At 40.0% G+C, this 20,056-nt stretch overlaps 1 protein-coding gene and 1 pseudogene across 1 annotated transcript in view; both read right to left on the bottom strand.

Moving 5' to 3' along the window:
- The window catches only part of LOC137258677 (deoxynucleoside triphosphate triphosphohydrolase SAMHD1-like), a 62,714-nt gene extending 53,103 nt beyond the window's left edge, over positions 1-9,611 (bottom strand). Inside the window, exon 1 of the mRNA XM_067796369.1 lies at positions 9,395-9,611. The gene's annotated coding sequence lies outside the window, so the exon portion shown is untranslated. The remainder of the gene's footprint in view (positions 1-9,394) is intronic.
- Positions 9,612-12,750: 3,139 nt separating this feature from the next.
- LOC137257586 (uncharacterized) overlaps positions 12,751-20,056 on the bottom strand; it is a 37,295-nt pseudogene continuing 29,989 nt past the window's right edge.

Here is a 20,056-nt window from a genome sequence, read left to right on the forward strand (position 1 = left end):
CCACTTGATATTGACCCTGTTGATACTGACCATAGACCGTCTGCATCGATTGAATATTGGCCGCGTTTCGTTGTTATTGAGACTCCTGACAAGACACCGTTAAAGTTGAACCCCTTTGCTGTATCCAAGGGTATCCAAGGTGTTGCTGGAGAGGTGAAAAACATTAGACGCTTGCGTTCGGGTGCCCTGCTAGTCGAATGCGGGAAAAAGCAGCAAGCAACGAACCTGATGAACATGAAATCTTTCGTGGGCATTCCGGTCACGGTCTCTGCTCACAAGACCTTGAATACTAGTAAAGGTATCATCAGAGATCGTGATCGATTGTTTGCTGATATGTCCGAAATTGACATAGGATCAGAAATGAAAGATCAAGGTGTGCTGTATGTGAAGCGATTTTCAACCCGAAAAAACAATGAAACATTCCAAACTAATACCTATCTGTTTACTTTTTCATGTCCAAATGCTCCTAAATCAGTGAAGGCAGGCTATTGTAACATACAAGTTGATACCTACATCCCCAACCCGCTCAGGTGTTTCAAATGCCAGAAATATGGACATGGCGTGAATACTTGCACATTGACAGTGATTATAAAAAATGCACCAATTGCTCAGGCGATCATTCTTCATTTTCTAAGCAATGTCCTATTTAGAAAGAGCAAATGGAAATCAATAAAATCAAATTTACTCAAAATATCTCTTTTTCCGAGGCCAAAAAACTGGTAAAGACATCTGATCTTCCACAAACTTATGCTACAGTAGCAAAAACATCATCGGGATCTAAATCTAACACTACATCAACCACAGGCTGCCAAACTACCTTGACTTGGGTAAATTGCGATTCTCCACAGCATTTGTACACTGCTATATCATCACAGACTGAGGGATCACTTCCTAGTACCTCAAAGTCTTCTTCTGATAACAAATCATCATCTCAGTCAAACTCAAAGTCTCAATCCACAGCTGATAGTCAACAAACTGTGAACAATAAATCGAAGCCAAAGCCTGATGCTTCAAAACAACAAAGTGTCAGAGCTCCAAAAGGGTCACAGAACAAAATTCAACTGTTCAATAAATACGGGTCTCTTGAAGACATGGACGTTTCTGAAAACGTCCATTCTAGGGCACATAGCTTGTCGCCCTCCAAAAGAGTGCGGGGTAGATCCCCAATAAATCCCCCAAAACGATAGTTTATTCCAATAATATTGTACAGTGGAACTGCAGAGGATTAAGGACTAATTTACATGAATTACAGCTATTAGTCCAAGATTTTATACCTTCAGCGATATGTCTCCAAGAGACATATTTAAAACAAACAGATACATTTAATTTTCGTCAGTTTAATACATATCATTGTTTTGCACCTCCGGGTGATCGGGCCACTGGCGGATCGTCCATTCTAGTCAAACAAAACGTTATTCAAAGCCCTGTTTCACTTAATACTAATATGCAGGCTATTGCAGTGAGAATTACGTTACATGTAGCGTTTACACTATGCTCTCTTTATATTTCTCCGTCTTGGACGTTTGCTAAAACTGATCTTCAAGCTCTATATGATCAGCTCCCGAAGCCCTGTATTATAATGGGAGATTTAAATGGGCACAACCCACTCTGGGGTAGTGTAACTACAAACACTAAAGGGAAATTGTTGGAGGACTTTTGTTCTGACAATGATTTATGTATTTATAATGATGGTTCCAACACATATTTACACCCTGGTACAGGGACCTATTCTGCTCTTGACTTGTCACTGACAACTTCCGAACTACTAAATGAATTCGAATGGTCAGTCCACGATGACCTCTGTGGAAGTGACCATTTTCCTACTGTATTAAAAGCTGTTACTCCATCCGATGTTCCTCCATCATCAAGACGAAATTTTAAAAAGGCTAACTGGGCTTTATATGAAACACTGTGTGCTGAAAAACTTAAACCTGAACGTTTTATTGACGTTCCAGATGCTATTAAATGCTTTTCGGCTGATCTGAATTCCATAGCTGATGAGTGTATACCAACGTCCTCTGTAGTTCCACACATAAGAAAACCATGGTTCAACGATGAGTGCAAACAAGCTAGGAAGGCCAGGAAAAAAGCAGAACATTATTTCCGTCGCCATCCTATGGTGCATAATTTAAATAAATTTAAAATTTTAAATGCTAAAGCACGGCGTACTTTTAAACAGAACAAACGCCAATCTTGGCAAAATTATGTATCCAAAATAAATTCTCGGACACCCATGTCCAAGGTATGGAACATGGTCCAGAAAATCAAAGGTAAAGGTACTAAATCTACTGTCCACCATCTTAAACATGGAGATCAATTACTTACTGATAAATCAGATATCGCAAATAAACTGGGCGAAACACTCGCTAAACACTCTTCCTCTTCAAATTATTTACCTAAATTCCAGCAATATCAAAAACAACAAGAAAAGAAAACTATTAATTTCAATTCTGATAATGGGGAAGATTATAATGAAACGTTTTCTATTCATGAACTCCATACTGCTCTTGATCAGGCTCATGACACTGCTACTGGAGCTGATAACATACATTATCAACTCCTGAAGCACTTACCAGAATCCTGCCTAGAAACTCTCCTAAATATTTTTGATGATATTTGGACATCGGGTAACTTTCCTCCGTCATGGCGTGACGCCATAGTAGTACCAATACCTAAACCTGGACGTGATCATACGGATCCGTCCAATTATCGTCCGATTTCATTAACTAGCTGTGTTTGCAAGACCATGGAACGCATGATAAATAATCGACTTGTTTGGTACTTGGAAACTAATAACCTTATCACAGATATACAATGTGGTTTCCGGAAAAACAGAAGTACTGTCGATCACTTAGTGCGTTTAGAATCATTTGTAAAAAACGCACTGATTAACAAACAACACGCTGTGTCTATCTTTTTTGATCTTGAAAAAGCATATGACACTACTTGGAAATATGGCATTTTAAGAGATTTACATGACTTTGGCTTGCGAGGTCGTTTACCTCAATTTATAGCCAACTTTTTAAATGATAGACAGTTTCAAGTTCGAGTGGGTTCTACCCTGTCTGACCATTACAATCAGGATCAGGGTGTTCCACAAGGCAGTATTCTGTCTGTCACTCTTTTTAGCATCAAGATCAACAGTTTATCAAAAGTTTTAAACGATTCAATTGATGGATCACTTTTCGTGGATGATTTTAATATTTCCTGTCGTGGTAAAAATATGCATACAATTGAACGGCAACTGCAGCTATGTTTAAACAAAATAAATAAATGGTGTCTTGAAAACGGCTTTAAATTTTCTAAATCCAAGACGAATTTTATACATTTTTGTAGACAATATAAGCCTCATAAGGACCCAGAATTATCTTTAAATGGCACCCCTATCAAAGTTGTAAAGGAGGCCAAGTTCTTGGGTTTAATTTTCGACTCTCATTTAACATTCTTACCACACATTAAATCCCTTAAAGCTAAATGCCTGAAGGCACTAGATTTGCTAAAAGTTGTTTCAAATTCAAAGTGGGGAGGGGATCAAGCTACCCTCCTTCACTTATACAGATCATTAGTACGATCTAAACTTGATTATGGCTCCATCGTATATGGTGGAGCATGTAAAAGCAGCCTGAAACTTCTTGATTCTATCCACCACCAAGGTCTCAGACTTTGTCTTGGGTCCTTCAGAACCTCACCTGTTGACAGTCTCTATGTTGAGACTGATGAACCTTCTCTTACACAACGCCGTATAAAATTGTCTTTACAATATATCACAAAACTATGCTCTAACAAATCCAACCCTGCCTGTAACTGTGTCTTCAATCCTCTTTATGAGGATTTGTATAGCAAGGAGACTTCACTTGTTCCACCTCTTGGGCTCAGAATAAAGCCGTTTATTGCTGCTGCTGGTATTGAGCTGGAAAACGTAGCTCCTTTCCGTCTTCTTTCCTCTCCCCCTTGGCAGTTGGTCAGGCCACAGGTTGACCTAACTTTAACATCATTTAAAAAATCAGAAACGAATGAATTACAATATAAACAAGAATATAATCAATTGAAACATACATATAACAATTACAAATCCTTATTTACAGATGGGTCCAAGGACGGTGGCGCAGTTGCTTGTGCCAATGTCATTGGATCCAGAACAATATCTTCTAGATTACCAGATTGCAGCTCTATTTTTACAGCAGAAGCTAACGCCATATTAACAGCTCTTAAATATATTCAAAGACACCCGAAACGTAAACAGTGTATAATATATTCCGACTCTCTTTCTTGCCTTCAGGCTATTAAAAATATTTCTTGTAAACATCCACTTTTAATTGAAATTATTGAATTGTATAATACTCTTGCTACTGGCCAATACGACATCGTCTTCTGTTGGTTACCCAGCCATGTAGGCATTTCTGGGAATGTGATGGCCGATCTTGCTGCCAAGGCAGCACTCAACAAATCTGTGACACCACTTCTTATTCCATACTCAGATTATAGAGCCACAATAAGATCTTTTATCCGTGAACTGATGCAGAAGAAGTGGGACACCCAGGTAGGTATAAATAAATTACATGAAATAAAATCTTATATCGGTTATACTTACTTGGGTTGTCAGTCCAGATTTGAGGAGGTCATTATGCGACGATGTCGCATTGGCCATACGAGGTATACTCACGACTATCTATTAAAAGGTGAAGATCCTCCGTTTTGTATCCCTTGTGATGAAAGAATCACAGTCAAGCATGTACTGCTTGACTGTATTGAATATTCCATCACAAGGGATAAATTTTTTAACTCACGAACCTTGAAAGATCTTTTTAATAATGTTAACTCTCATTTAATTATTGCATTTTTAAAAGACTTAGATTTGCTAAATGAATTGTAAATAGATAAATATTTTATTCTTGGAAGTTTGAATTAGTAACTTAGAGTGTTAGTGGCTGTATCCTCGAGGGGGGTTAAAGCACTGTAAAATTATTGTCCTCCTGAGAGGGTACGTAAGTCCCAAAACATTTAAAGTACATCAAAATATTCCACTGTTTCTAATCGTAGAATACGTGTCCTTTTAATTTATGGCTAGATTTTCTGAATTGCTAACGGCTGAAGGGATGATATAAATCCAGCTAGGGTCCATGCAGGAAGCAAATGTACTGTAAGTCCCCATGGTCCCTAGCATGGTGATCTACCTTCTGTCGTTGGTGATATATAGCCCGTATTTTATATTGTGTTGTCCTAATAGTGATCTTAGTTTTAACTTTCCAGACTAGTTTTAAATTGTAACTGTGATATTCTAGTTGTTTTACTGTCCTTTGCTGACAGGTTTATTTATGAAATATATATCATCCATTTCAGTGTTACATGTTCTCGTCACGATATGGCTGAAATATTGCCGATGTGACGTTAAATATTAACTCACTCACTCATTCTGTTGAATATGGTCTATAGCCCTATGATGGAGTCTGAAAGTAATATAACGTCGTCAGCGAATAGTAACAGAAACAACTGTGTGATATCAGGATGTAGCTGTATCCCTGGACCCGAATTCTGCTCAATGTCAACTGCCAACTCATTAACAAAAATAAAAAATAGGAGGGGACTAAGGACACAACCCATCGAAGTATCAGGCATATTATTGGGACAATTAGATAAACCTTTAAGCGTAGACCAGAAGCTCTTATTTTCTGATTTTCTGTAGCACATGATGCAATTTTATCACTAAGATTTTCAAAGAAAATTTGGTACGTACTAGACTAGTACATTTATTCCCCATTGTAATGTAAGTAGCGAAATGTATGTCAGTTTTACACTTTCGATACACGCTGAGAAGGCGTTCCCTCTCGGTTCTGTTGTAACAGCACTCTGAGTCAAACCACGGCTCCGAACGAGTGTGTCGGGCCGCTTGTAGCGCTTTTGTCCTCTGCAGCATCACATATTATGTCGGTGGACTTTCTTACAGCGTCATCTATGCCATCCGGGAGTAACGTACATCGGTCAAGTGAGTCAACATAAACGTAGAAGCCTTGTCAATATCCCAGACGAAACGGTAGCTCTCACGACCTACACGTGCTGCATCGGCTGCCTCGACGGCTCGAGTTTGGTCACGTGATTGCAATGTACAACATAGCGGGAGATGTGATTACTCCGCGCTCGACAGAATGTCAAAGTTTTGACAGCGATTGAAGAGTATGTTTGAAAACAATAACGTAATCAATAACACTTGACCCAGTATGACTGATAAATGTGAAGTTGCCTTTACCACGATCGGATTCGCAGCGGCCATTAAGAATTGATAAACCCAGTGTTGCAGACATGTTTACGAGAGCACGCCCAAAACCGTTTACAACTTGATCACATGACGCTCTGTTTATATTTACTTTATCGAAAAGAGTTGAAAGACCCTCTTCTCCAAGAATTTCAGCAATATCATCATCGACGTGGTCGGGAAGCGACGATGTCCTAGCGTTAAAGTCCCCTCCTATGATGATATCGATATCTGTATCAACCATTTCAATGTAGTCGATTAAAGCATTTAAGGGTGGATTAACATAAGCACAGGCAACAAGAATATCTTTATCGAGGTTAAATGTACGTTTATCCATGAGAAGAAAAATAGCATTGTCGGATTTAAGGAACCGCTTGACAAAATGACTAATATTTCTGTTCACAAGCAGAGTTAATCCTCCGGAAGGTCTTCCTCTGTTCACGGGTTTGATCGCGTTGATAGTATAGGAGATGAAGCCATGGAATATGTCCTCGTATGGGAAATCAGTAGTCCAAGTTTCGGTCAGCCCAACAATTTCAAATTGGGTAATGAAACGAATAAAGTCAGTATCATTGCTTTTATTAGCAAATCCAGAAACGTTCCAAAATAGAAAGTTTGTGTTTGATGTTGCATCACCTTTATCATGGGCGTGGCCAGATCGCTATTTATCAATGTCGGTGACCTCGTGTGGGGATTGAGCGCCGGTTGTCACATCAGGGTCTAGCACCTCGTTGTCAGAATTGTTGTCAGTGGTTTAAGTGTTGTTATCAACGTTATTATCAGTGTTATTTGCAGTGTTATTAGTAACAATGTCCTCTACAACCAAAATACCCTTCTTATGGTAGCCGCGTTTGTTCTGTGCACGGATATCTTTCAGGGTTTGTCTCTGTCTAAATGTAAGATCACATGAAATACCATATCCATTATTTCCGAGCATCCTTCGTAGCCCTAGCGCACATATTTTCCAATCTTGACTAAGGAATAAAACAGTCAGGGGTCTGCGTCTCTTGGATCCTGCAGACCACTTACCAATCCTGTAGGCTTCGGCGATGTGAGATGGACTCAGCTGGACACTGTCCTCCGGTAACAAATCGTCCATCTTGTCGCAGACAATACTCACAGCTTCAGCACATGTCTCATTTGCTTTTTCCTTTTTGCCAAAAATCAACACGTTATTTTTTCTCCTAAACTGATCCAGTTCCTCAATTTCATTCTGTATATCAAGTATGGAAGATCAAGAGGTTTGTGGTTTGTTCCAAGTGTTCAAGACGTTCATTTATGGCATCAATATCTAAACGAAATATCGTTTGTTGCTCCTGAATTTCCTCTATACTTTCTTTTATTTCCTCAACAGTTGCGCTTAACTTGCGATTCTGTGTTTTAATTTCACGAAGATCACGAGTTATTGCTGACAAATCTGATCGCACTGATCGAAATTCCTGTAGAATCTCCTATTTCAACTCGTTGACCTCTGAGCTGCTTAACCCTTTACCTGCGGGACCAGGATTGGTTTCTACATCACCAGAGACGCGGATGTTTTTCCAGGTATATATCAGTAGGGATTGCATTAGTTATGCACGTTAGCATGACGAAAGTAGCCAAGAGTCGATAGCCTACATCTACATGGGGTGACCATTCGATGAATGGGTTGTAAGGGTCAATATGGCCGACCTGCCGAGTCCCATGTGGTTGCGTGAATTGGCCAACTCTCGCCCGCCACACGTCAGTTGACATGCCCATTATAAGCGGTGGGCCCCCCAAAACCAATATGTACTGCGGTGTTACTTCTGTTTCACTTACAGCCTTTGGTTTTCCTCGCTTTGCTGGTGTTGGGTGGGAGCGTGTAAACACACGTCTTAACAGTAGGGGCGGATAACTAAAGAACAAGGACCACACTTTCGAATGGGAAGCCACCCAGGTCTTGTTCGCCAGCAATAACAACTGGTGCCAAAGGACGTTTGAGGATGCCATAGACATACGGAGACATACGGAGACATCATACGGAGACATACGGAGACACAGCCTGCCATTATCCATGATGAAGGAATCCACTTGCCATGTGCTTGGGACTCACTTATATAATCACACTTCTCATCCCATGTTCTTCCCCCTTGCTTGTATTGCATAATGACCTCCCTTTTTTCTCGGCATCATTGTAATCTCTATCCTATTATTCTTCTGCTATTTTAGAGTATCACTAGCCCCCTAATATTGTTCAACTGTATCACTGGCCTCTTCTTATTTGTGCTGTATTCTTTCAAGCCAATTACCATATTGTTTTTGTCCATTAATGGCCTCAGGTTTGTATTTTCAGTCTTCAAAGATGTGCTTCTTGTACGTGCCTCTTGTATGTGCCTCTTGCAGTGTCTCTTTTATTTCCTCTTGCGTTTGCTTAGGACTTTAGAAATCCATGCAATCGATTTTTATACGGACATCAACTGGTGCCGTTTATTTTGGATGTTCAGTGGACTCCAAGTGGTGATAGTGTTACGACGGTGTCTTTTCTGTCATTTGTATTGTTATTGATGAAGTGATAGTTATTATCGGTCACATTTCGTATCACAGTAATAGTATTTTAGCGGCACACCTTTTAAGGTAGATCTTTAGAGCTACCTCCCCTTAGGCTTTCTTCTCTATATGAGTATGTGGTTTGACTGTTGATAAACACGAGGCTGAACGAGAAAGGTAATGGCGATGTGGTGGCACAGTGCTCGAACGTTCAATAATCTGTGACTGTATATATATGGCTGGGAGTTGTGGTGACGGGACACACACACACACACACACACACACACACACGGACTTACAGTTGGAGTAATGCCAGGGTTGTTTCATCATTTGGCCTACCTACATCTCTCTGCCTCAACGTTCGACCTACATTCAAGACCGCTTGCTGCGTAACATTTAGTATAACTGCTTCACTGAAAACCAAGGCTTTGGTGACTCAGTTGCATTGTACTAGAAACATCTATTGTGAATCATTGTATCTTGCTATTTGCGTGCTCAAAACATGATGTAATTGAATATTTCAGACTTGTCGGTGTTATATTTTGTTGATTTATAGGGGCTTTCTCATACCTTTTGTCACGGCATATTATCCACCGTAACAATAGTGATAACACACAAGGTTTGCAACTCACGTACACTTGACTTCAGCTGGCGTCAGAATACTCAACTATCTGCACAGTTGTGGATGGTCACAGACAGGATGGCGGAGAATGAGCTTCCAGTATCTCTCAAGACTGCGCTATTTGCTCCACTATGTAAACCAACTTTCATCACGAGTCCAAAGATAACAAGTAAATTTGGAAGCATAATAGGCGACGGTCACCACCATGTGTGACTCCACACATTCAACTTTATCCCTGCATTGTGGGACTTATCACAGATCAGATAACGGTAGGATCTTGGTGTGTTGACTGGTTGAGACTTCAAGTTTGTCCACGTATTGGCCTAGTGTCTCAACTAAATGGGACGGGACTAGTTGATAATAACACATGGTAGATTCCACATCTACTTATTGATAACTCTTCTGATAGTTGACACTGTATAGCATGTTTTATATTGCAAACCACCATGTTCGCTGATGCAAGTGGCCCAATGCCGTGCCAGCTGGCATAAGGGAGGCCGATGTCTAACCATGTAATGTGTAGATTCGTAGTAAAAAGTGTAAAGTGTAACTCACCCACTCACTCCTGTAAGTGCAAATAAATATTGTAGTTTGCTAATAGCGTTATGCAGGGGTGTTATCACAGTGTTGTGTACATACGTGGATAACACATACGAATAACATAGATAACACGATGGACTACGTCACTCACTCTCGGATCATAGATATGATTTCCGCAGCATTGTTTCAAGTGGTGTAGTTCAGGTGTAACCTACAAGACTAAATCAGTGTCACAGACACAAGAGATGTCTCAAGCCCAACTTCAGTGGAGGTATTATCTATTAATTATGGCATTCTTAACAAAAGATTCTAAACGCACTAAATGATCGATGGTACTTCTGTATTTTACGGAAACCACATTGTATATCTGTTATTAGGTTATTAGTCTCCAAGTACCAAACAATTCGATTATTTATCATGCGTTCCATGGTTTTGCAAACGCAGCTCGTTAGTGAAATTGGTCTATAATTCGATGGATCAGTATGATCACGTCCAGGTTTAGGGATGGTTACAATTATAGCATCTCGCCACGAGGGAGGAAATTCTGCAGTTGTCCAAATGTCATCAAATATATGTAAAAGTGTCTCTCAACAGGATTCTGGCATGTGCTTCAGAAGTTGATAATGTATACCATCAGCCCCGGAAGCAGTATCGTGAGCTTGGTCAAGAGCAGTATGAAGTTCATGTATTGAAAACCTTTCATTGTAACCTTCCCCATTCTCTGACGTAAAATTAATATATTTCTTTTCCTGCTGTTTTTGATATTTTTGGAATTCAGGTACATAATTTGATGCGGAAGAATGCTTCGCCAAAGTCTCATCAAGTGCATTAGCAATATCTGATTTATTAGTCAATAACTGATTCCCATCTTTAAGATGGTGAATACTAGATTTAGAGCCCTTACCTTTTATTTTCTGGATCATGTTCCATACCTTTGAAATTGGCGTACGTGAATTTATTTTTGAAACGTAATTTTGCCATGGCTGACGTTTATTTTGTTTAAAAGTACGCCTTGCTTTAGCATTTAAAATTTAAAATTTGTTTAAATAGGATGGCGACGGAAATACTGTTCAGCTTTCTTCCGGGCCTTCCTGCTGCTTACGAGAATACGGCTCCTCATTTAAGACTCTTGCTTCCATTTATCTTTTTGTAATCATTATTTGCTTTTTATCTTCTCGGTGACTCAGTCTCATTCTTGTTTACATTAATCTGTTCGGTATTCATGTCATTTTTCACTAGATTATCTGTTACATCACGAATCTTCATTAATTCTTCTTTTATCTGTTCCATTTTCTGAGTGAGCACAGACAGAAGTCTGCATAGTTGGGGCTTCTTCAATGAATGTTTTCATGTCGTCATTTTTAATTTGTTTTATCGTCTATGTCGTTTTCAAATTCACTGTTGACGTCATTTTTGTAGATATTCCCAGCTGGTTATGCTTTCTTATTGTCTGTTTTGCCACGTTGAGAACCGTTTTCGTGTTCCCGACATGGTGTTCAAGTCAGATTGTGGAGCTGTTTCGTTTAGCGACCTGTCGACATGACCGTCCAACATTAAATCCCCTGGCGGTCAAGCCTTAAAATTTCTTGTCTTGTATCGAACTTGCATTCCAAGGTAGTTGTAGACCTGCATTTCAACACGATGTACAATAACTCGTCCCCTTTCTAACTTATTAATTACCTTGTCACGTTTCAAATGAAGCCGTGGAACTAAACTAATTAAAATTGAAGCGTTTAAGTGTGATATTTGGGGAATTAAACGTGACACTCTAAACTAATGAAATGATTCACACAATACAAAATGGGGACTCCTTTCGACAATTCTAATTGTTTAAATACTTTAACACGTTGTACTGACTCAGCATTCACTTGATGAAGGAGCAAGAATTAGCACTGAAACGTCGTGTGAAGAATAAAGACGTTATCCATAAAGCGTGTCATGTATTCATGTTCGTCCAACTTCTAAATGCCTTTCACACATAACTTAATGTGACTGTTCTGATGCACATTCTAATTTCTCTACTCTTTACCACGTTTTATTTACGCTTCATTTCTTTTCCTTATGTTAAAACTTGGCGGAAGGGAAGTAAAAAGTGATGGGCCAGACAGCATGGTCTTATCGGGTTCGATGTGGAAGCGAATCTCCCTAAAGAGGCACAGCTTATGGCTTACATAGAGTACCTAGTACATCTGAATGGTCACATTATTATAATGTGGAAGAAGTTTCTCCCTGCACCATATCACTGGATGAATGCTTTGATGCCATGAGCCTTGTCAAGCACCCTGTGAACATTTTATTTTCGGACTCAGAACTGAAACATGTGATAGGTTTGGGGATCAGTAAAGTCTGCCATTATATGTATGTGTGTGTGTGTGTGTGTGTGTTCATGTGTGTGTGTGTGCGTGTGCGTGTGCGTGTGTATACATTTCTTCTTCTGTTGCCACTTTATCTTTCTTTGCGACTCCTGACAATTTGAAGAGGTACCTCTACTTTCATTGTCATCTACTGTAAGTTTAGTTTCCTCCAAAATGACTTTATCTTTTAAACATTGCGTTCTCTAACGATCTTACATGACTTACATGACTTACATGACTTACATGACTCTGTTTTTCTTTGTTTTTATCATTTGATTCTTTTTCTTTTGACTTTAGAAATTGTGACCTTACTCCAAAGATCGAGCGGCAGCAAAGAATAGTTTCATTAAGTAAATCGGTTTTTATTTAGTTGCTTCAATGGCCTCCGTTTCTCTAATTAATTGTAAATAAAAAAAAGACTTATAAATAGAACTGAACAAAATGTGATCATGACTTTCGGAAAGATCTGTAACTGACTAAGGAGAAGACAGCGAGTCAGACATTTCTGGGTCAAATGGCTCTAGGCCGGCAGAGTTCCCAAGAGGAAGGAGGTTGACAAGGACGTCCATAAGAAGTTTACGGCCTGCTGCCACGTGAGCGTTTTGCTCAGGCACAGTTTTCTTACGGACACCAGGACTGTTGTGGATTCAAGTGGCTCACGGGCCATGATATTTTAAGACGCCGGAAATGATCTCGGTGATTATTCTCCCTCAGGTAAGCATACATTGGTATGGTATAGAATATAATTCCCCTATCTAGACAAATCATGCCTTTATTATGATATTTATGTTAGACAGATTGAACATATTACGCAGCAGGGAAGGTTCGGGTTATCCTGGCTCAGTCAAACTGGTGTGGTCATCATCAGGTCAGGGCCCTTGCCCCGTCTATACGCATCCCAAACAGCAAATGGGACTTCTTCCGGGATACGCTGCTTAGTCGAACCCACGAAGAAAGTTCAAGAGAATATGTAGACTACCCACCACTGCAGACCTTTGCATTTCCGAGAGTGTCGGAAGGGCTGCGCTCTCGGTGGAGAACCCAAGCAAGCGATGTCGTCATCAAACAAGTGATACATGAGAAACAAATAGAGAGAATATATACGTGAGTTCTTACTACAATAGATTATATGAGTTGGTTGTACAATAAATGAGGTTAGCGTACGTTACTTAAGACATGGTGATTTGTGAGACTATTTTGTACATACAATTGATATGAACTTTGAGCGCTGAGCTCGAAGGCCTAATGGCTAGGCCTGAAACTCACTCACTCTGATGGAGACTGAAATCTGCTAATCGCATACAAATCCCATGATACATTCATGATGGGGTCAAGGGCACCGACCACCAGTTCACAACTGACCACTCCCATAGACGGAGCCCTTGAGTTGAACGTGCTGCAGGTAGCCTTTTTGAGACACATACCGGCACAGTCGAGTTTTCCGATGTTTTCATGACTGGAGATGATGTAGTCAGGTTCTCTGGCTCCCTTACTGTGACGCCCGAATGCCGCAGATGAATCTGGAACATATGAGTGTGGATCTTGAAAGTTACGCCGAGACTGTATGATCATAACAATCATGATTCGCATGTTCGTGTATACCAGTACTTTCACTCTTCACTCATGATGTGTTTCCTAATGCACATGAATGGGATTTTTTTTTCTTGCTGGTCTGTTTCTTTACAGATATCAATGAGCATTTCTTCTTTCTGATCTGTTTCTTTATGCAGGTGTTTTGTAAATTATGCTCTTATTGGCATGGTCAAAACCATACTAATTTGCCTGAATGTTAACGACATGACATAATTCTACAAGTGTCAAATATCCAGTTCCCCACCACGACCGTGTACCACAAGTACTGGACATGAGGGTGGTTTGTGAAACTGCATTACACTCGGATAACCACATCTAGTTTCAAGAAGATGGCCTTTGAAAATACGAACCCCCTTAGGTTTTACCATTCCCCCAAAAGAATGTATGAGATATATATAGATTGAAATATAGATATTAAGTAATGATTTTGTTCACTTTCCCGAACGACATCTGTCATTTACGTTGCTCCAGTGAATCAGCGGAAGCAACACTTTAAGTCATATTGGTAGATTATGGTCAAATTATGAATGACGACTGTCTCGTTTATGCTTGCAATCACTAAAATGGCCAATATTCAATACAGAGATAAGTTTTCGAAGGATTCAGTGTGCAGTGGCTAAAACGCAATAAGTCAGATCTTATCTGGAACATGCATGCTCTGATGGTATAGGGTCCTGAAGTATTTTCCCCATAGGAAGCCAGTGGCCAACTATGAGTCCCTACATATAGATTCATATAGTGCACAAGAAAAAGGTTCTGCAGCTCGCCCTGTCATGTTGCAGAGTTTTGACTATAAAGCAATCCCTTGTAGTGCTAGACGACTTGCCAGTTACCACCGTCACTTCCAGTGCCCTATCCAGTGTTGAAAAGAATGGATTGAAGGATGGATGTTTGCAGTGGAGTCTAGATACCTCGTGGACCTTTCACGTATATGCCTCATCCTTTTCTTTTACTTTATTTTAGGAACTTGACGCGATTTGTTTTTTTGTTATTTCGGTAGATAGATGTAAGAGATGTGCCTTTTGTTCCACTTAATTGTGACTTGATTCTCTTACGATCGCCTGTGAGCGTGATTGTCAAACAGAACTAATGAACTTAAAGCTCAAGACGTACCTATAAGCAGTATCATTGTCTGTTGTCATGGTATCGGCAAGTATAGGTATTAGAAACTTACAGGACATTCAGATGTCATGTGCCAACGGTCTAAATCTCCAGGTGAGCTATACATACAGTTTGATACTTTGGCGTTTATTGGCCAGGTGCTACATGTGAGTGCTCACGTCGGGCAGATTAATTAAACCAGGAAAGGTACGGTTTACCGACGAATAACTATATACCAGTTTCAATGTTCATGAAAAGAATTATAATGCAAGTGTCTGAGTATGAAATGCATGCATGAAACTTCATAATATAGTCAACAAGTCGTGTATGAGTTAGGATTTAGCCTCAAACTACAATCAGCTCTACACAGATTTTTACCCTGTCCTAGAAGCAAACTCGGAGAATATAGTGCCTGTCTGTTTTAACACTTTCAGGGTGACTTGTGATCACTTTAATGTAAGATAAGGCAAAAGCAAATTGTTGACAATGTTCACATGGCAGTTCGGGGTTGTTTTGTGTGTTACGTTTCGATATTTCTGGTGGCCATTGCTGACACAGGATGGCTTACCCCCAGCTCTAATTGCCTTAAATGAGAGTAGCTGAGAACACTCCCATAGGATGCAGCAAAGAGAACTGGTAGCTCCAGGGCGATATTTTGCCGGTTACGTAGTAAGTGTCAGGTTGATCAGTTTGCAACTGGAGAACGGCATATAACGAATCAGGAACAGGAAAGACTGTCATGCCACTACAGATAGCAATGAGAAAACGTGATTGTGATCTGAGGCCAGGTGTGTAGCTGGAGAGTGTGCCACTGCTGCCGTAATGACGGTAAGGCGCATCCCTATACTTCTCACGTTGCTTAAATGTTCTCACCTTCACATGTTCTGTGCAAAGGGGTTCCTCTCACTTCGACTTCGCACAATGTTAAAGGCCTATGACCGGGGTTGTACTTGACAATTCTGACGTAGCGTCCAATAGTGTTGACGGCACAGGTCAAGTCTACTGTCAGACCTTTGCCTACTGTGTCTTCATGCCAGTAACAGAGTTGAAGGCCGGAGCTGTTGCTGGACATCGAGTCAGTAGCATCGACCTCCACTGTAAAATTGGTTAATCGTCCGTCTGTATGCGAAAAGAATAAAACAAAACAATACATGTGAAACCTTATCAACGTGAGGAAAACGTACTTTGATAAGTGTCTTCACAGACTGGGAAAATATTTCAAGAGTACACGCATCTTCGTGTGACGCCTGGCATGTGATACATGTGGGATCATTCTCACTGAAGTTATGATTCTGGTTTCATTAACTGGTTGATTTGAGTGTCTGACTTAAAATTGAACGTCACATTGGCAATATTGCAGCAATATCGTTTTGAGGATTAGAATAATTAGTGGGGTCGTAATAAATAAGTCAAATAAGAAGACACAGTCAGCAATATCCCCCGCAAAGGTAAAATACTCTTCTAGACCAATCTATGAGTCAAGTTTGGTGAAGACACACTGAACTGTTTCATAGTTCTGCTCCGGAAAAGAGTATTACCTCCGATTTCAGTCTGTCACTCTTGTTGCCATGGAAACGCGAAAAATATTTTATTAAGAATACCCAAACTACCAAAGGCACCAATACACCACCAGATCTATCTATGTGCTAAGTCTGGTGAAGAAATATTGAATGGTTTTAAAGCTCTGCTCCGGAAACAATCAATGTGCACGGGCGGGGTGCATTTTAATAATTAGGAAATACTTAGAAAACCGTGTCGACAAAGGACAATCAAATAACTAGAGGATCACAGATAGAGATAAAAAACTAATGTAAAAAACTTTATACCACTGAAGACAATGCAGTATAAAAACTGGCTATAAATTGCCGACAACTGAAGGTAGATCACCATACTAGGGACCATAGGGACTTACGAGACAGTTTTTTCCTGCGTGGATAGTTAATTGCAATCCTATACGGGCTTCAAACACACACTGTCAATGCGAAGCATGTTACGAAGTAAATTGTAATAAAAGGTAAATTGCAATACTTGGAGCAAATTTCATAAACGTTAACGTAACTGGCAATGCGCCAATACGGAAATCACAATGTAAACCGACATTACTTGTATCTATTTTAGGTGCGGTAAAGTGTAATAATTATTTACGGAAGTTGTAACAACAGTTTCAGTCATTTGTAATTGGTTGTTTTTTTTGTTGCATTTCCTACATCATATAGCCTTGTTAGAGCGATAACTGAAGAATGAAATTATGGATTTTGGTCAAATTTGGTACCACGGTGTATTAGCGAGATTCACCAACCCCAGGTAAAATTCGTGATCTTGAGATCATTTTAAAATCTCAGATTTAACATTTTTTGCACGTGCCCAATTTCGTTGCCGAGAACCCAAGACAGAATTAAATATATTTTGATCCAATTTTGTATTATTGACAGTGTCCTTGTTGACATTCAGTGGTGGATGGGGAGCAGGGGTGCTGAATCAAATATTCGTAGCATGGATTGTGTAAAATCTGGTTCATCTCGTTACAGTTTGTCTTTCCATTTTCATGAAGAGTGTTTGATAAACTATATCGTTGTCGTTCCTTCTTTAGTAATTTACCCCGATATTTGACCACTCTAACTTGGCTGAGAGTGAAAAGTGGATAACGCTCCGTATCGCATTTCAACCCGTGAAGAACGTTTAAAATATAATGACTGGACATTCTCCATTGCCTCACAATATGTCGTGCCCCATATCTCTGACCCATATAACAAAATCGGCGCAATTTTACCTTAAACATAGACAATGTAGCATTTACGAATGTTTTGAAGAAGGTATGAACTGGAATAACAGCTTTAGCTAGACATGCTAATTGTTTACAAGATACTGACCATGCTAATTTAGAAGATATGAGTAATCCTAAATACTTATAATATGTCTTAATTTCTAAAGGAACACATTGTCGTATGTCCAGTGTTCGCGCTGAGGAACTTTGCCTCCATCTCTACATACCACAATGGATCCGTGAAGGTCCCGGGGTTGAATAGGCCTTCAGCAACCCATGCCTGCGATGAAAGGTGACTATGCTTGTCGTAAGAGGCAACTAACGGCATCGGGTGGTCAGACTCGCTGACTTGGATGACACATGTCATCGGTTCCCAATTGAGCAGATCGATGCTCATGTTGTTTGTCACTGGATTGTCTGGACCAGAACTGATTATTCACAGCTGGAATATTTCTGAGTGCGGCGTAAAACTAAACTGACTGACTCACTCAGTCTTAGGTTGTGCTGTCGACGCGTGATATGTTTTTACTATTTACGGCGTGCTAATTTTAAATTAAGGGATGTGATATTCTGGTAGTTATACTGTCCTTCGATGACAGGTTTTTTGCGTTATACACTTATTGATTTGAATATTGATATAAAATGTTGTCACGATATGGCTGCAGCATTGCCGATGTGACATTAAATTTTAACTCACCCACTAACCAAAATAAGAAAAAAGTTCAGTTTACTTCAATTATTATTACAATTTACATCAAGGTCTGTCACGGTTTGATGCAAGAATTACACTTACCTTTCATTTCATTTTATTACTATTTTTACGGAACCTAATCGCCAGCACATATGAGGTCAGGGAAAATGGGGTTTGACGTCGCACTTGAGACTGGTTCCTTCATGACGACGTGCATGCGTGTGTATTTGTGTCTGCTTTTATATTGCTGGTTTAATAGTGATAACTCACTGAGATAACATTCACACTCAGAAACGATATACTGACTCTCAGTCGGCTATGGCCAGTTCTTGATGTACTTAGTTATGCCAGGCGCAAGGCAGAGACCAACAATCACCATATTTTAACGTCTTTTGGTATGACGTGACCGGGAATCGACCTCGCGTCCTTCCTCTCTCTGGCGAAAGCTCTAACTACTACACCACAGAGGCATTACAATCAGTGATCTACTCAGCCACCGCGCCTTCAGCAAAAGTGGAATTTGACAACTTGTAATCTATTTCATATTCATTGTGTACCCCTCTGATAAATGGAAATTGGCACAGTTTCCAACAATTGCTGAATATGGGAATTGGAAAGACTGTATGTAGACTAAACATTAAGATTTCATGTTATATATTTCGTGCTAACTGAAAACCGTAGTATTCGTGAAAGTACTTACGGCAACAGTCCCCCCTATTGGTGATTGACACTGTGAGGATAAGGAAGGTCTGCTGAAGATCTACCTGCCACCAGTCTATCGACGGGGAGCTCATGTCCTTAACGTGGGCACAACTTCCGCAGATTACCGTAGTGTTGTGGTTGCCGTCAACAGCCAGATCAGATGTCCTGTTCTCATATAATGAGCTCTGGGCTGTAGGCTTTTTCAATGCTAGGTTCGGCAAATGCATAGCTGGACCGAGAGAATGTGGTAGTTTATTATGTATAAAATGTAGATTAAGTGCTTTTGTTTAATTTTCAAGAAATTCAGGGCACCTTTTACGATTCGGAATTTCAGAAGATATATGCGAGACGGCGATGTATGCAAAAGGGTGACAATACTAAGGACCGCAGGAAAAGGATTTAAATAAACAATATTTTCTGAAATGGTTACACTGGCCTGACAAGTTCAATTCGTGGATTAAATCGTATGATGCTGTGTTATGTTGCTACTGTACATAGATAAATTTCTTTTATTTTTCGTAAGAGGGAAGGTATGGTAGATCCCCTGCCTGCGTTTATTCCACATGTGCAGGGTAAATGAAGCATGTGACGTAGTTGCCGTTGATCTGGAATAACAGTAAATAGATATTCCTGGTGGTTTCTTATCAATAATAAACGTGTAAATGTCCTGGTCATATACTACATTATCCAACGTCCAGCCGGATGACTCGATTTACAACTTGACACATGTCAATTAGTCATGGGGGCGCCATGCTTTTCTATTATAATTCCAGCCAGTTGGAGGCAGTTAACCACGCGACGGTGCGTAAAACATGATGACATCCCCCTTCACCTTCGAGGATGACAAAACTCTCTTAGAGGTAACATGGGGTTTAATTGGGTCAAAAGCCTTAGTTTAATCACACTAGTTGCTGAGATCTTGCTGGAAACG

The sequence above is a fragment of the Haliotis asinina genome, chromosome 12, assembly GCF_037392515.1.
Source record: "Haliotis asinina isolate JCU_RB_2024 chromosome 12, JCU_Hal_asi_v2, whole genome shotgun sequence".
Taxonomy (NCBI): Eukaryota; Metazoa; Mollusca; class Gastropoda; order Lepetellida; family Haliotidae; genus Haliotis; species Haliotis asinina.